The sequence below is a fragment of the Haliaeetus albicilla genome, chromosome 4 (assembly GCF_947461875.1).
Source record: "Haliaeetus albicilla chromosome 4, bHalAlb1.1, whole genome shotgun sequence".
Classification (NCBI taxonomy): domain Eukaryota; kingdom Metazoa; phylum Chordata; class Aves; order Accipitriformes; family Accipitridae; genus Haliaeetus; species Haliaeetus albicilla.
The window spans coordinates 49,782,779-49,799,607 of NC_091486.1; the positions used below are offsets into that span (position 1 = coordinate 49,782,779).

A 16,829-nucleotide genomic window follows, 5' to 3' on the forward strand; every position below is an offset into this window, starting at 1 on the left:
GTCTTGTAAACCTTCAAAAATAGAGACTGTACAACCTCTGAGCAACCTGTTCCAATGTCTGACAAGCCTCATGGTGACAAAACTTCTCCTTACACTTCAGGTTATGCATCTTCCTCCCTGTTCAAGTCATTCCAGTTTCTTAATCAGCCAGTTTCACCCTGAATTTAATAATAATCCTCAGGTCAAATCCTTAACAAGTGAACATAGTTCAGCCTCTTGTACTAGCTGTTAGTGCCTTCTTACTGGACAGCAATATAAACATAGATTTAGTTCACAGGTCTTTCTGTCTTACCTTGCCACATGGAAAAACTCAGCATTCTTCTACAGTGTTTGTGCAGATCCCTTCATCCTGGGCTCGTTAAGTGTTGAAAAAGAAGACTGAAGTTACATCCTCATGTACAAAGATCCAGTAGATCTTTCACAGCATAAACTATAGATTCAGGTCTTTCCTGTCCTGAGGTCTGTGGAGACTGAAGGTGTCACCACTGAAGACAAAAACCTCAGAACAGGAGACAGTTGAGTCACTGAGGAAGTGATTTTTTTTTTTTCATATTGTTTAAGAAACCACTCTGTTCACTTAGCCAAAGGGTATTTTCAGAAGTCAACACCCTACACATGCATCCAGAGCAGGAGCTCATCACACAATCATGACAAGTTCTTCAAATCAAGTTTAGGCTTCCTAACCTGAAAGCCTGTCAGATTCTTCAACACCTCCAGCACCTGCCTATATGCAAAAAAAAAAACTTTGTGGCCTCCCTCAGTAAGTCTACCTGGTCTTACTGAAACTACTAGACAAAAAACATTTCCACTTTTAAAAAAATACCTTTTGCAATTCATCTCCAAAAGCATCCAACTTCTACAATTTTCTAGAAGGCATTTCCCCTAGCCCCTACTCTCAAATGAGATCTTGGACCCATAACCTCCACATCAGGTATGCCTCTGCTGCATCAGATAGTTCTTGTAACACGCTAAGCAACAACAGCAGCATCTTTTCTTCCATGTCCTGACCACTAGCCAAGCCAGCCATGGCCTAATTTCAGGAATTCTTCATTCCCCGAAGTCACCTGCCACATAAGCAATGCTGTGGCTCAACCTACCCACCAGGTGCCCTCCCTATGAGGACAGGCATGCTTCGGCATCCCCCTTGGAAACAATCCTCCCAATGCATGCAGCTTAGCCATATCACCCTTTAAGAAGTATTGCACCTTACAGGAACAGGGCTCATCTTTTTAAGTGGTAAAGATGAAAGCCAGAAGCTGGATGTTCAGACAAACCTCATGCCCAGTAGAAGTCTTTGAAGGCAGGAAGGCTAGAGAGGGCAGAGTGGACTGGGAAAAAACACCACTGTCTGGCTAGAGGATACAGATTGCTTCACTACCACAATGAAGTGTCTGAAGACTTGTGTTCTCCTCAGCTCCTTCCCCCTGCTGTGCTCCACCTTGAACTATGTGGTTGGCACTCTTGCGATAGCATTAGCCACGCAATGCAGCTTATAATCAGCTGGAAGGAAAACAATCTGCAGGAACACAGTGCATCAACATCAGTATCTGCGACCCTCTTTCCCATGTACAGCCTCACCTCAGGAGGCTCAGCTTCTTCTATACCTCCTACCCCAAAAGAACAGTCACAGATGTTCCCAGGCAAGGAGGGATCTGCATGTAAACTTAGAGCAAGCAGGGTTCAGGAGCTTCCAACCCTCAGATTCACTTCAAAGGAACACAGAATTACCTTTGAGATAAAAACAACAGTTTTATTACTGAAGTTAACTAGGTACTTAGCTTTGAAATACAATTTCTTCCCCTGCATCAAAGGGCTGTTAATTTTAGTCTTGTAGCAAAAAAGAAGAAGAAATGAAAGCAGCATCTGCTTGGAAGAGATGAATGCAAGATAAAAGGTGTCTGTGACAGAAAGCTGGCAGCAGCCTTACGTTTTCTATTCAAGTTTGATCTGGGAACAACAACCCTTAAAACATAACAAAAGCTGTGGAAAAACCCTTTCCAAATCCAACAACATAGCCGGAAGATGCAATTTCTCTCCTCCAATTGCTGCCACAGCCAGTTGGGATGAAGAGCACAGACAAATCCAAACTTGCTATCCCAGTGTAATCAAGCACCTTGGGCTTGCTCAAGTCCACATTATTCCCCCTTCAGCTTCCAATTCCCTCTTCCCCTCCAAGTCTGCAGAGGAAAAGCAGTTTCCTAAGGATCTCCCTTAGCAAAAAGGGAGCAGAGTCACACCATGGCAGAACCCCACCAGAATGTTTGGGCATAAATGGCTTGCAGTCCAGTCAGTAGAGAAAGGAAAAAAGCACTGGCCCTTCCTGTCTGCCTAGTACAGTCTGTTCTTTGCAGAGAGTCAAGTCATCATGATTTTGTTACATAACACAAGTTTTCAGACATGCTCAAGTCCAGCCCTGTAACAGCAAGAGGCACTGAAGTTTGTCACGGAAGTGCATCAAGGGCAGGTCAACTGTGCTGTTTTAATTGGATTTACTAGCACTTCACATATTAGGGCAAGAGATGGTAGCTTTTACAGCACTGAAAATATTAGGAAGAGCAGCCATGCCGTGTCATACAACGGGCTTCAACTGGAAACAAACCTAACAGAAAATTTGTGTTCTGCAATGGCACTTGCACCATCTAGCCAGGGAGAAGAATATACAAGTACCTTGCTCTTGTCTGCCCCCCACCCCAGTACCTCTAAGACAAGTCCCTCTAAATATCTTTACTATATGGACTCATTAGCTTTATTGAAGCTCACCTTCATCTGCCATCCTGAGGTTCTGGGTGGGGAAGGACTGTTTTCTGCCCTTTCCCCATGTTTTTCAGTAGCATCAAGTTTCACCTGCTAGAGCTTGGGGCAAGCATCCAGAGAAGACCAGATAGCTAGCAGAGAAGTACAACATACAAGCAGCTCCCATGAAAACTAGCTATGAAGCGTGGATCCAATACAAGATCTGCAGAATCTAAATGCCATGTTGATTACCATGCACACATTTATTGCTTTACTTCAGCCCAGGATTCCTGCAGTGGAAGCATGGATCCCCATCCTTCCACTAATTAGCAGTTAATATGGAAAGCTATTTCTATCTAACCTTTAAACTGTTTGGAACTATCAAGCAAAGAGAAGCCAACATAGTGCACTCTGCCTGACCCGACCCACTGCCAGCCTCTCCTTTCTGAGGTAGCTGCCAGAAGCTACACAACTCAAACATGGGTTATATGAGCAAAATCCCAAAGAGCGAGCCAGATAAACATGCAACAGACTAGTGCTGAGACATTTGTCAACATTCAGCAAACCACTCCATCAGCATGCTTAGTAAGGTAAGCCCTCCACATCCAGGAAAACACAAGCAACAAGCCATCTCACAGCAGCTCTCAATAAAGTGCTGAACTAAGAGGATATTCCTGGCAGACAGATTACACAAGAGACAACTCGCGCTGCCAGCTTTACTGGAACATACACAGCAACTCCCCAAAGCGGAGCATTCTGGGATGATGCCACACTAGATTTCTGACTTGTCATTACACAAAAGTTTAATGACATGGTTGGGCTCTGTGTTTAAATACAATTTACCTGGGACATACCATAATTATGAAAAGACATTGTACTTCTCAATGAAGCCTACTGCTGGGCACAGTCTCAGCATGATGCAATGTTTTGCTTTCACCATTACCTGAAAGGGTCCTTGGAAATTGCTATGGTTGTTTGACATAGGCATGGTGACCAAAAGCTTCAGCTGGGCTCTTACACCATCCAGCAAAAGGCTTCACATAACATAGCACAATTGTAGGAAGCCTTTCTAGCCTGACTGCTCGAAGTTTTATTCCTATGCAAGTGCAACTAGACAAATCAGATTTGAAAGTACAGAGCGCACCAAAATGAAATTGATTAAAGCACATTATACAAACTGTGGCTGCAGGAATACACATGCTGCCTTCAGAGGACATCTGCACTGTAAGGTGGCCAGATATCCAAGAGCAACTTTTTCCTGGAAATAAGAGTTATGGTAATACAGGAAAAAATGTTTTTGCCAAAAAGCACAATGCAGCCATGCGTCTACAGCACTGTTCACAGTTGCTTCACTACCAGTTAGTGTCCAGATTGGCTGGTTTAAGTGGCAAGGAGTAGAATTTGTCCCTTAGTCTTACTGGGGCACACTCAGAAATGCATCCCTAAGCAACAGTTTCACTAGCATAAGCTCCGTAACTCAAGTGATATTTTAAGTGGCTTCCTTATCACCTCCTGTGTGCCAACATTAAGCTGCACCTCAATCATTTCATTTGAGCAATGAAGCAAATCTGTATGGTTAGGTCGAACACTGCTAAGTCACACAGTGGTAGTGCCCTCCATTGGAAAAAAGTGAGTATGAATTAACAGTTCACATCAGTTACTTCAGTATATGCAGCTAGAACAACTGATTAGGCGATAGACATGCTCTGAACCATGCAGAGGGAATATACTGCTGAAGAAACAGGATATACTGGCTGAAGAGAGAGATATGTACAGGCTTTTTGATAGTAAACAGCTTTAAGTGTCACCTTTTCAGATAGCATCTGAAAGCATAGAAGGTTTTACTCTGGGCCACTTCAGCATAATCATCCGGACTCACAAGATCAAGTCTTGTATGGAACAGTCCATCTTTACACCCAGCCACAAGAATATTTCTCCCGTATCATCCACTTCCTAAAAGCCTCCCAGCTCAGCATCAAACAGTTACATCAACAGGCATGATGCTGGAACATGGAAAGACTGCCATTATATAAGTATCCATGACAATTTCAACATCAGTTTGAGGAAGGATACCAGAAAGAAAGTTTGTGTAAAGGAAATGGAATCTTCTCCTTTAGGTATCAGACATCTACCCGTTTTCAAGGCAGAGCACTATACCAGAGATCTCAGTTTAAGTTTGTGTAGGGACACTTTTGGCTTTCTAGGCAGTTTAGTCTGACAGCAGTCCAATATTGTAACTTCTGGAAAGAGCAGCGAGAAAGTGTTTAAACATTCTTTGCCTGAAAAGATTGTGCCCACCAATAAGCTTCATTTCAGATCTCGAAGTCATACCTGAAGTGTTGCTGCTCTTGTAATTTCGGTTCAAAAAAAATAAATTTTTCAAAGTTATTTTGTCCTCTCAAAGTGAATTAACAGTTTGCAGCTCTACACACGACTGCCCTCTGCTCCCTGTAACTATCAAACAGATTGGTCTTGCATACACAGAAAGTACACAGCCACATGTGATAATGAATTTTGATGCAGAAGTTCAGTAAGTCTTGCAAAGCTGACTGATGCAAAGGTTTTGATTAGCTACCGGCTAAGACAGTCTACTACAAAGACAGTAGCTACGAGCACATGATGTTCATAAGGAAGGTTCCATAACACCTTAAGCAGCTTTGAATACATCTTTCCTTTAAATTAGGAAAAAGCAAAGTCTCCTGCAGACAAGGAAAGAGGTGACCACTGCTCAATGCCCGAGGTCTATTTGGGGGTGAGAGGGGACGGTAAGACCATTTTTATCCTTTCTGTTTCCACTTTCCAAAGTGGAAATATCCTCACACCACCACAGAAGCCTGAGTAAGCAGAGTTTGAAGAACACACGTGTTCACCATCTCTTCCTTCCCTCCCTAGGGCTTCTCAGCAGACTAAACTGTGGGTTTCCTCTCTAAAACAGCAAAATTCCAGCACCTGTAATTAAGCTGACAGCTTTCTGCTGTTACTATTCCAGACATTGCCATTCAAGTCCTTTCCATTAAGGTTACCTATTCAAAAACCTCTCCATTGTAAGAGATAAGAAACAGCACCGTAGTCAGTGATGGGACAAGTTCATTAGATGTAAGCAAGCCTGAGTTGTCTTATCTAGGCCTTAAACAGCTGCCAGTACTTTTACAGTTCAAAGGCAAGACAAAAGCTGTACAGTCAACCTATCCTCCCAACATACCACAGTCATAGGTCCTCACAAGTCAACATGCCTTCTAATTTAGTGTTTAATATAAACATTTGTACAGTCACTTAATTCCTGTTGAACCAAGCTATTTGATGTGGGCCACAGAAAGCTCCCATGACATCAATGGAAAGTTTCCAATCAGGAAACCAAGTTTGAACACATTATTAGAACTTAAGAAACAGAGTGGAAGAAACCTTGTAGAAGCAGTCAAAAGATCTGTTCTTCAGAAAGATGCACTCGGTATACTTCGGAACAAGCAGAAAAGAAGCTGCCTTGCTTTTTCAGTTTAGTGAGTAAGAATTGTAGACATCTAAGCACAGTTACAATAGCTGGTCCCTTCAGTATCTAGGCTTCTGTCTTTTCTAAGGCTGGTCAGTATCAGCCAAAGTATGCTAAACTGTTTTTCGGCTGCTACTGAAGTCCTTACTCTTCCTTTTGAGGAGGCTGGACAGCTTTGCCAAGATTTGCTGTGTACAAGCATCAACTTTAAAGTAATGAGAAGGCCACTGCCACCCACTGTTCAGTGCACCACAACCTCCCAAACATGGAATAGATGTAAGCTGTCCAGATTATCTAATGCCTAGAATATCAAACCAAGCCCCCACATCCAACAGTATTTTCCCTCCCTTAAAAACCTCACGCCAGAAAAATCTTACCTTACAGTTTTATTTCTACAGTCAGTTCATTACACTACTACTTCTAATACTCAATGAAAGTATAAGCTGAAGTCACCCTCCACACCCACCCCCTACAGATAATCCCAATGCTTTAGTGATACCGTACTAGGACTTGTAAAAGCTGGCTACAGAGAAATTCCCCCTGCATAAATGCATCTAGGCATGTATGAATGGCCTGCCCAGCTTTCCAATCAGACTTGCAAGCACAAAAGGGTTACTTACATTCAGCAACCAGCAAAGCCATCTCTTTCACTGCTGCCAGCCTGCCACCTGCTGGGCCATCTGCTTTGTCCACTCAGGCCCAAGGACAGGACATCCATCTGACACCTATTCAGCACCCCAACCCTGGGTCTGACACGATTTCCACGACAAGCTTGTTTTGTGGGTGTCTTAGACATGCCAAAACAAGTTTCAAGATTATATAGAACACTGCATTAGCACAAAAGGCATCTCAACAGTAAAATCACTGAGGAGCTTTCTGCTGTACTGTTTTGTGCCTTGAAATGGAGATTCCCATGAGGCCAGGTGTTCTGTCAAGAATAGTCTAGACAGGGGATTGGCTGGCATTTTTTGGAAGGTTTGAAGACAGCCTAATCCAAAAAACATAAGAGCACATGCCTCCAAACAAGTCCTGATTATAATATGCTATCCTTCCTCTTCACCTTAATGACCACAAGCTTGAAAACCATTCTCCCATCTCAAATACACAGGGGCATTTGTCATCAGTCTTAGTATATGGTCTACAGCACACCGCTCCCCAGTGCCCACTAAGACCTCACCTGCATCAAGAAATCTCTTCCGACTTAAAGCTCTGAGAGCCATTCAATACTTGTTTCTTACCAGAAACAGCAAAACCAGTAACAGCCATCCTCCTCTGTTTTCACAGAAAAGTGTTGCTACACTTATCCCATAAAACATAGTCCAGTTCAGGATAAGCCATATATCTTACATTGCTCTCATATGTTCCTAGATGCATACCAAAAGCCGTGCCACCCCTCTGGCCTAAAGCCCAAACCGGCTTCTGCCTACTAAGCTTAGTCAGGGGACACCGCACATGTCCCATCAGCAATGTCAATGGAAATTCTATTTACCCACACTGTTAACGTGCTGCCAGATGGTTGCACCCACAACAGCAAGCTGAGCTGTGCTACCTAGAGGGATCTGGCTGGGACAGGAACACCAGCATGCACCTACAACCATCTCCCTACATCAAGGAACAAAGATTGAAGGCACCTCACGAGTCACAGCCAAATTCCTTTTTGGAGAAAATGTGTACAGCAGAAAGTCCTTATAGAAAAAATACCACCAAGTATGTATGCAAGTACACCTAGCAGCAAAGATTCTCCTTTTCCAAAACTAATAAGCTCAGTAAAGCAGCAGATTCACTGGAGGTCCTTGTAGGCAAACATCTGGATGTAACTGCCATCCTGGAGTGACACAGCATACTTGGCAAGTTTCCCCTAGTAAAACAGTGCACTGCTTTGGCTATGGAGCAAGCAGGAGGGTAGTTGCACAATCACAGCCTGCCTGCAGATGTGGGTTATTGCTCCTTCCAGGCTCTCTAGTCAGGTGTCCCCTCCCTCTTAAAGTGTTGACACACAAAGCTATGCCTCTTGCAAATCCAGTTCAGCATCCACACACCAGGCTTTATCTGATTACTGAGATAAAGCCTTGGGATGTCATGTTAATCATGCCAAAAGCACAGATTTGGGCATGTGTGGGCACATATGACCTGCTCTTTCAACAATCTCACTGGAAGGCAACATCTTACAGCCACTTGGCATGCCTCGTACCCAGAGGGATCAGAAGCACATGAGGAACACCAGTACCTCAGTAAAACAGAAGAAAGATTCAGCTGGGGAATACAGAGTGAATCTTCCAGGAAAGTTCTCAGTTCCTTCAAAAGCTGCTTCTTGCAAACACCAAGTTAAGTTAAACTATTTAGGAGCTTGTTGGCCCTTGAGTAGATCATTTCAAAGTCAATGAACTAAGGCAGATACCAAGAACAAACCACAGTATCCAAATTCCAGGATGAACCTCAGCCACTGAAGTGGACCCCTATTACTAAACACAGGATACACACTTTGCCCTTTCTTCTTCTCCTCCCCATCCCAACATACAGGAAGTCAAACCCACAACCTGGAAAACCAGTAGCATATTACGATGCTGGTCTGCCTTCACTCTCTGGATTTTCACCACTACCCATGCTCACGGCCACTTCACAGCAGATTAGCTGCCCCTTTTTAACTTCTACACAGCAGCTGTACATTGGCAAGACAGCGTGCCACATACCTATCCTTACAGCAATATCCTGCTGAAATCAGTGCCATGTGTGCAGCCCTTTGCCTCTTAGGCTGCAAACTAAGCTATGCTAGCAAGATCTAAGAGATGCATGTGCCTGAATCAATACCAGAGTCAAGTCTGAGGCTGAAACCGCTTACAACTGCCTGTCTGATCCTTGTTGCAAGAGGGACACAGAGCAGTCCAAAAACTCTGTGAAGTAACAGGGAAGAAAGCAATGCCCTGGCTCACAAAAAAAAACCCCCGAAACACATTCATTAGATTGATTCACTCCCACCCCCAGCTTCATTTTGTTCCAGCTGGAAGTGCACAACATGCCACATGGAAAACCCCAGAACATTAGTAGTGAAACTGTGTGGGACATGAGGCAAGGAAGCCAAGTGTTCAAGCCAGTAGTGCAGAATCTTGACAGCAAGCTGTAGGGTAACAACACAGCACAGCCTGCAGCAGCTCATGCCGATCACATAACCCCAGAACAGAAAGTCCAAGCAACTACATTTCCTGCCCAGAGGAGTCAAGCCAGGTACTTTCTGGATTCAAGAGGCCCCAAACCTCTTTTCAGCAAAAGTGCCAACAGGTTTCTTCTGCAGCTGTTCAACATTTCATAGGAACTAGGACATAAACACTAATTCTCCCAGTTCAGCTTACCCCTTACCAGCTGGCCCACAAAGTTTTAAGTATTTCTTTACACAGGCACCACTTGAAACTTCCAAGTCCCAGATGTACTAGTGCCCTGGGATTAGTATGGAACAAAGCAATCCCTCCCTCATTGTTCAATAACATGATCACTTTAGCCTTTAAGTAGCATGGGGAGACTAAGAGATAGGCCCCCCACAGAACTGCTGACAACCCAGCACCAACCCCATCCATTCCATATAACCCAGTGTCCCAATTCCTCCCCAGTATGGACCAAAGACTACTGTTTGGAAGCATTTCAAGGGTCATTATTCTCTTCTCACTGAGAAGCAATGCTTCTCTCCATGCAGCACAGCTCACTAGGCTACACCACTACAGACCCAGGGATCCTGAAAAACTGTATGAAAATGAATTAGGGTATCTAGGCAAGAACTGCACTTTGGCAAACTCCAGGACTTCCTTCAAGACTCCGAACGCTGTAGTTGGAATCCAGGCTTTTTTCACATCTCTACTCAATGTAGAGTTTAACTTCCAAAAGGCCATTCGAACCAGAAGTTATCCTCAGTGAAGTTCTCAAAAGTTTAAACTAAGAATTTCTAAACATTTGAGACCAATGTAGCCTTCTCATGTAGAGAACGGCTTGGCCTTACCCCTTGCTTGCTTTTCTTGGCTGTTTACCATCTGCGGCTCATGTTCTTTAGAACTAAGTTGTTTCTGCAGTTTTTGTGCAACTGAGTGCCTTTGTACATTTATGGTGTCAAGGCCCCATCTGGGATCTCCTCAGGAGAGATTCCTGACTTGATAACATACCAGCTATCCAAAGAAAGCAGTTTGAAACTAACATCTACACAGCTGCTCTGACTTACAAGCTTCATCAAACTCCCCTCCCAGGCTAAAAGAAAAAGCCCATGTTTGGTAACTCCATGCAGACACTACCACCTTTTGCCCCAAAGCTCTCAAGACAAAAGTTGTGGCTCTCACTTTGAAATCAGGCAGATGGTGGTGGTTTTTGGTTTGGGTTTTTTTGGTTTGCTTTTTGGGTTTTGTTTTTTAAGTAAAAAGCTTTCTCCTCCCAGGCAAAGTTTTGCAGGTTAAAAGCCTTACTATTATACAGTAGCAGCCCTACTTCAGTTTAAAGCCTGTCTTCCCATGTTCTGGAAGAGAAAAAACTAGCACAGCCATAGGACAAGTCTCTCCAGGCTCAAGGAAAAAAGTAAGGCAAGGGCAGGTGGCTGTTTCTCTAAGATCAGAAAAAGATGTTAATCCAAAAATCTTTGAAGCTCAAGTTCGATGCTGCTTAAGCACAACACAAAACCAGAAGGGAGGATGGCAAGACTTCTACCACGTGAATGAAACACTAGAAAGTCAATGGCATGCTAAACCCCCACTCCTAGCTGTGGCGCTTCCACACAGTGGACAGAAAAGACATTTCCCACCTTTTCCAGCCCACTGCCAGAAATCCCTGCATCGGAAGTCTTTACTATTCCAACTGCTTTGATGAGCCACAGGGTAGAGCCCATTAAGTAAAACCTGCTATTAGTATCCATCCCTGCCAAAGGTGATCAGGCAAGAAAAGAGTTAGCTTTATTTTCTCCCTTTTTAAAAACCCTAAAGCAAAATGTTGAGTGATTAAAGCAAGGCCACACATCAAGTCAGATGTATAGAAAGGATTAGCCCACAGCTGTCCCTGGCTTGCAGCCCTACACTCATCCCTCTAAACCACACTCCCTGGGGCACACATAACATAACACTGTTAGATTGCCATGAGCACCAGCTGGCCTGGAAGGCTCTGGACCTTAAGCCCAATCCCAAGCATGACAACACGTGACAAGAACTGTCCCCAGCAGTCGTGAGATAGCACCAAGCACCCGTCTCGCTAGCCAGCGCTTGCATCTGCTCATCCCAGTGGTCCAGGCCCAGAGCTCAAACGTATGCTAAGTTAACACTCTAAGAAATTGTTCTTCCCTCTGTACTCTTTCCAAAGAGGGGCCTCTGCAAAAGCAGCCTGCAGTACCCAGGCAGCCCATTGGGCTGGGACAGTAAGTTTTACTCAGTTTCAGCTCAACAGTAAGACATTATTCATGGTTCAACTGACTGTTCCGTCAGTACCCTTACTCACTGCCTTTACATGCTGCGGGCTGGACCTCAATATCGCATCCAGCTCACACCAAATCTATTTTGCTAGGGAAAGTCTGCTATATTTCCTCCCCTTAAACACTGCCCAGAGTTGAGTCAGCTTGTGCCACCCCACAGCTACAGAAGAAAGCAGCTCCCATACCCAATTAACACCCAGAATGAAGATTTAAATCGTGTTTGCTGTATAAAAACACTCCTTAGTCACACACTCTTTCCAGATGGGCAACTCTGGCATATCAGTAACTCCTGAGCCTCTTCAGGATCAAAACCACATTAGCACGGCCTGCTTCCAGAGCTCAGACAGGTTTGCTTCGAGATCGCATTGTATCCCTGTTTCAGGCAGACAATGACAGATTATCTAAAGAGTAGCTAAGAAGTCACTATTAGAAGGTTGCTGGCTTTTAAATCCCCCTGTAATCGGATGCATTTGCAACAAACATTTTGGTTGACATGAGGAAACCTTCATATTTCAAGAAGGAAAAGAAGCCTCCTGCTGGACTGACTGCAAGGGAGGGAAGTCAAGCCTTGCCTATGAAGAAAGACACATAGGGATTTGTTAGCACTTTGGTACTTGGTCAGTTATTCCAATCACTAAACAGAAGGAAGATTTCACTGCCATGAAGAATGTCAATTCCTGCAACTAAGTCGGGGAAGAATTGCCCAACAAACATATACCTAACAACAATGGCAACACATGTGTTTGAGCATCTACTACACAGTTGCACATTTATCAGGGAAGATAACTAGGACAAAAGAAAGTCAGGGAAAGAGCTAGACTGACAGACTTCCATTCTCTTGCTCTCAAACTTTTTCCTCATGACGTCTATGTGAAGCTTCCGCTGTGTCTCTGCACAAACAGCTAAGTGTTTCAATCTGTCCTTTGGTGGAAGGATCAGGGTAGGTAACAGATTGTTCCTGACCTCTCAGCTGTGAGGCAAGCATAAGCAGACATACAACAACATCATACGATTTCTCCCAACGGTATGCACCAAACCAGACATTCTACTTTCCAGTAGCATGCTCATATCCTTCAGACAACTTGGTTTGCACTTCTCTCCTCCCACGTGTAAGACAAGGTTGCATCTCAGTCACACTCATCATGACATTTATACATTATATATGATTTCTACAACTCACTGTAATTCCTCCAGGAAGTCATCCTGCCATGCACAAGAGCGAGTTTCCTCAGTCTCCTACCATACTCAGTTGCCCAAGAAGACTGCTGGATCTTTCCAGGACAGATCCATTATATATTCTTCCTAGGCTTGATACTACTTCACCCAAAGTATGATCACCTGGAAGAGAATTTCCTGATCAATGCACAGATCAATTTACTTTAGCCCAGGAGCTTCCAAAGCATTACCTATGAGGGTAGAGCAGCACAGAGTTAAAAGGGAATCTATGAATAACCCCTTCCCAACTTCTTTTTTTGAAGAGGTGACACTGCTTTAGTAGTCAGTCCCTGGGGAAACACAGTTAACAGTGGCACTTGTTCCCCACCATGAGCTTGGAAACTAGTACTTGTAAGCTAGGTTTTCTCACGATCAGTAGAGCGTGTTTGGCCATCTCCTGTAGCACATATCCCATCTTCGCTAAGGACAACTGCACTCGCACATGCCCCCCTTCCCCCAGCAATTATTTATTGAAACAGTGGCAGCTCTAGCAGGTACTCCCAGTGAAGATTTTTTTTGTTGCTCAGATCGGTGTAGTAACTGGAAGTGAGTCAACACCTTGACATCAACCCATTCTGTGACGGCCACCAGCAAAGCAGTCCAGCGACTGCAGTTTGGCAACCTTGGTTCTCAGACACTTAGTCACTTTTATTCTGCAGGCATTTCATAGCTTTGTCTGGAAGCAACTAGTATCTAACTTGTATCTTCTACCAGCAGCTTAACTTGCTAAGTCACATCACATGCCTGCAAACATAAAGGAGCAGGACAGCAATTTCAGTCAGCCACATGCACCAGCCTTCAGTAGAATCAAGGTTAGGGAAACTCATACCAAAACAGAGCTTGTTAGTATAATCCATGCAGGTCTAGTAAGCTGTTTCTCCACTGCTATAATACTCCATCACTCCACTAGTTAGTACATGTACAAGCCTCCTTCCACAGGACACAAAGATAAGCACAGCCCAGCTGAGGTCATCTCATTGATACTCGCTGCCAACACCAGTTAATCCTCACTCCCCTTGTCAACACAAGCCCTCGGCAACTCCAGACTCAGTCAGTACATGTGTACTGCAGCCCAAAACTATAAGCGCAACCTGCACTGGCCTATCAGAGCTAGCCTATCAGGTGCCAATTCCAGGGTATTCAGCGGCACCAGCCACAAAATTTGACTGAGACATAAACCTCAAACAGCCACAGAGCATACTCCCTTCCACATCTTACAGTCTTCAAAGAGTACATTGTGACTTGGAAGATTAACTGTCAGCACAGTCTGCGCTCATTCACAAAGCCTGGCATACACAGTGTCCTGACTGGCTCACTAGCTACAGATTTTTAATTCCGGTAACTTCATGAATTCTTAATTAGCCTTCGCAAGACAGACTTCACAAGACAAGCAGCCCTTGCAGACTGCTTTCACTTTTTCTGAGGAGAGGAAATGTAGGGGACCAGGGAAAGACAGACACAGGAGAGCAACAAGCAGAGCACATTTTCCACATCCAGGATCTCGCAGCGGTGAACTGACTCCACGCAAATGCAGCACATATCAGCTAGCCAGTTCCCAGAACACAAACCCACATCTCAGAAGTATCCAACATAAGTTTACAAACTCCAACCACATTATAGTGCACTTCAGTAACCCCTACAGCAGAGGAGAGAGGCTGCAAAAGCCTGCTGCTGATGTACTGCAACAATACAATGCCCCCCAGAGGAGTACACTGCTGAAGTTCATCCCTTGTCTTCAAGGGGCGGGGGAGAGAAGAATAAATTGCTGCTTTATGCATCCGTCATCGCAACTACTGAGAGCCACGACAGGGCCAGTGGCCAAGCATATTGACAGAGCAGGGAGGAGACAGGCGCAGTAGCCACTGGTTGGTCAGGGAAGACGCTCCTCCACAAGCCAGTGAAGCGCTTCTCGGCACCACCATTCACTTTGTAAACAGCAGCACAGCTCCATCACATTCCCAGGAGATCCCTTATCAACTCACCACAGAAGTCTCCTTCCTCGTCGGCTGGGATAGCCACTTTAAACCCATCCATCCTATAGCCAGATCTCTTTTACTGCAAGCCACTGGAAACTCCACAGAGTTTGGTGCTGGTCATTTAGCAGTCAACTTGCACCCAGCGAGATTAGGCTGCCTACACTATGGTGCTCTGCAATTGCAGAATCTGGCGTAAAAATCAGACATTAGAAGGGTGGGAAAAGCAAAGACTGCTTCTAGGACAAAAGGTTCATAAATTCATCCTGCATCGCTATCAGGAAAAAAAAAGCTGATCTTTCTCCAAGGTAGCAACTCCCATTTTTACAATCATTTTGTAAACTTCCTTATCTTGAGCAACGGCTCAGACAATTCATAGGTTTCTAATCAGGCATGGCCACCACCAGTCACCAGCCACGCTGACCACCCGCTTCTCAGTCGGGTAGCGAGGAGAACAGACGGCATACTTCAGCACAAGGCTACAGCGAGATTAACCTCTTCTCCTAACAACAGTTTAGGTACTTCAGGTACGGGATTATATAAGATCCCATTGTATTAGCATAGGTTTATGTAGTAAAAAACCCAGACATCCTAATTAGGCCTCGTAAGGTGTGCTCCAGAGACCACCACTGTAACCACAGACACTGAACAAACAACCCGACTTCCTTAACGAGTTGAAGATCTCCACGCTGACATTATCAGTGTTTGCTTTTCAGATCCACACGCAGCTACGCCAGCTGGCCTCTGGCAGCCGCCCATCTCACGGCATCCCAACCGCAGCTCCAGGAGCCTCGCAAACGCTGGGCGGCTCTTCAGGCCCCGATGCTCGCTTTGAGCAAGGGGTGCCCCGTCAGCCCCAGCGCTTCGGCCCCCGCCACCCTGACCGTGCCCCGCTGCCACCAGCGCTCCCCAGGGACGGGGCCTTCCCCGCTCACATGCGGCCCCGCAGCAAACGCCAGACGGTGCCCGAACCACCCGGCCTTCGCAAGCGCCTTCGAGCTGCTCAGGCGGCTCAGAAAAGCTTGGCCTCACCCCAGCCTGGCGCTTGTTGGGTTTTTTTTAGGGTTGGTTTTTTTTTTTTTTTAAACGTTGGCACCCATTCCGAGCGGGAGGGGAGCAGGGAGGAGAGACCCGCTCCGCGCCCGCTGGGAACGGAGGCGCCTCCGCGGAGGGAGGGAGAGAGACGGAGGGGAAGCCGGGCCGGTCGCCGCCACCCCGGGGAAGACCCGCCGCGAAGCCGCCCGGGCCCGCGGGCACCCCGCCGCCCGCCTCGCCCGCCCCCACCACCGACTCCTACCGTTCCCAGGCTGCCGGCCGGACCATGGCAGCGACCGGGGCCGGGCCCTGCCGGAGGCTGCTCCCGGTAGGGAGCGGGAGCGCAGAGAAAGCAGCGGCGGCCGCCTCTCCTCCGCCGCGGCGGGGAGGCTGGAACCGCAACACCCCAGCTCCTCCCGGCGCCAGGCGCGGCAAGCGGGGCCCGGCCCGTCACATGGCCCAAATAGCGCCCGGCGGCGGCCCCGCTCCGCCCCCCCCCGGCCTGGCCCGGGGCGCGGCCCAGCTGCTCCGCCCGGGCCCGTTCCCCCCGCCCCGCCCCGCTGCGGGCAAAGCCCCGCCGCCGGCGGGAAGGGGGGGCGGGACCGGGGCCGCGGAGGGAAGCGGCGGGGCCGGCTGGCGCCGCCCCGGCGGAGCGGGGCCGGCTAGCGGGGGGGGGGGTGCGGAGAACGGGAGCTTGTGGCTCTGCCACACCGCCCCGTCCCAAGCAGGGCCGGGTGGAGATGAAGGCTGGACTCGCCGGCGGTGTTTCTGGGTGAAGTCGGGCTCGTTTGATTCTTCACTGCCCTGCTTGCTCTAAGAATGGCTAAAAATAGCAGCCGGTTTCAGGCTTGACGCTGGGTTTTGCCTTGTGGACGCGCTAGGCACTTTCTAATGAATTGCATCCTCGGTGACCTTATAGGTTGACGCGATGTTGCAATATTTGCGCGTCAAACGCGCC

At 46.5% G+C, this 16,829-nt stretch overlaps 1 protein-coding gene across 1 annotated transcript in view; it reads right to left on the minus strand.

Annotated features, from left to right (window-relative positions):
- The window catches only part of SPSB1 (splA/ryanodine receptor domain and SOCS box containing 1), a 39,246-nt gene extending 22,894 nt beyond the window's left edge, over window positions 1–16,352 (minus strand). Inside the window, exon 1 of the mRNA XM_069782580.1 lies at window positions 16,134–16,352. The gene's annotated coding sequence lies outside the window, so the exon portion shown is untranslated. The remainder of the gene's footprint in view (window positions 1–16,133) is intronic.
- Window positions 16,353–16,829: the final 477 nt, after the last annotated feature.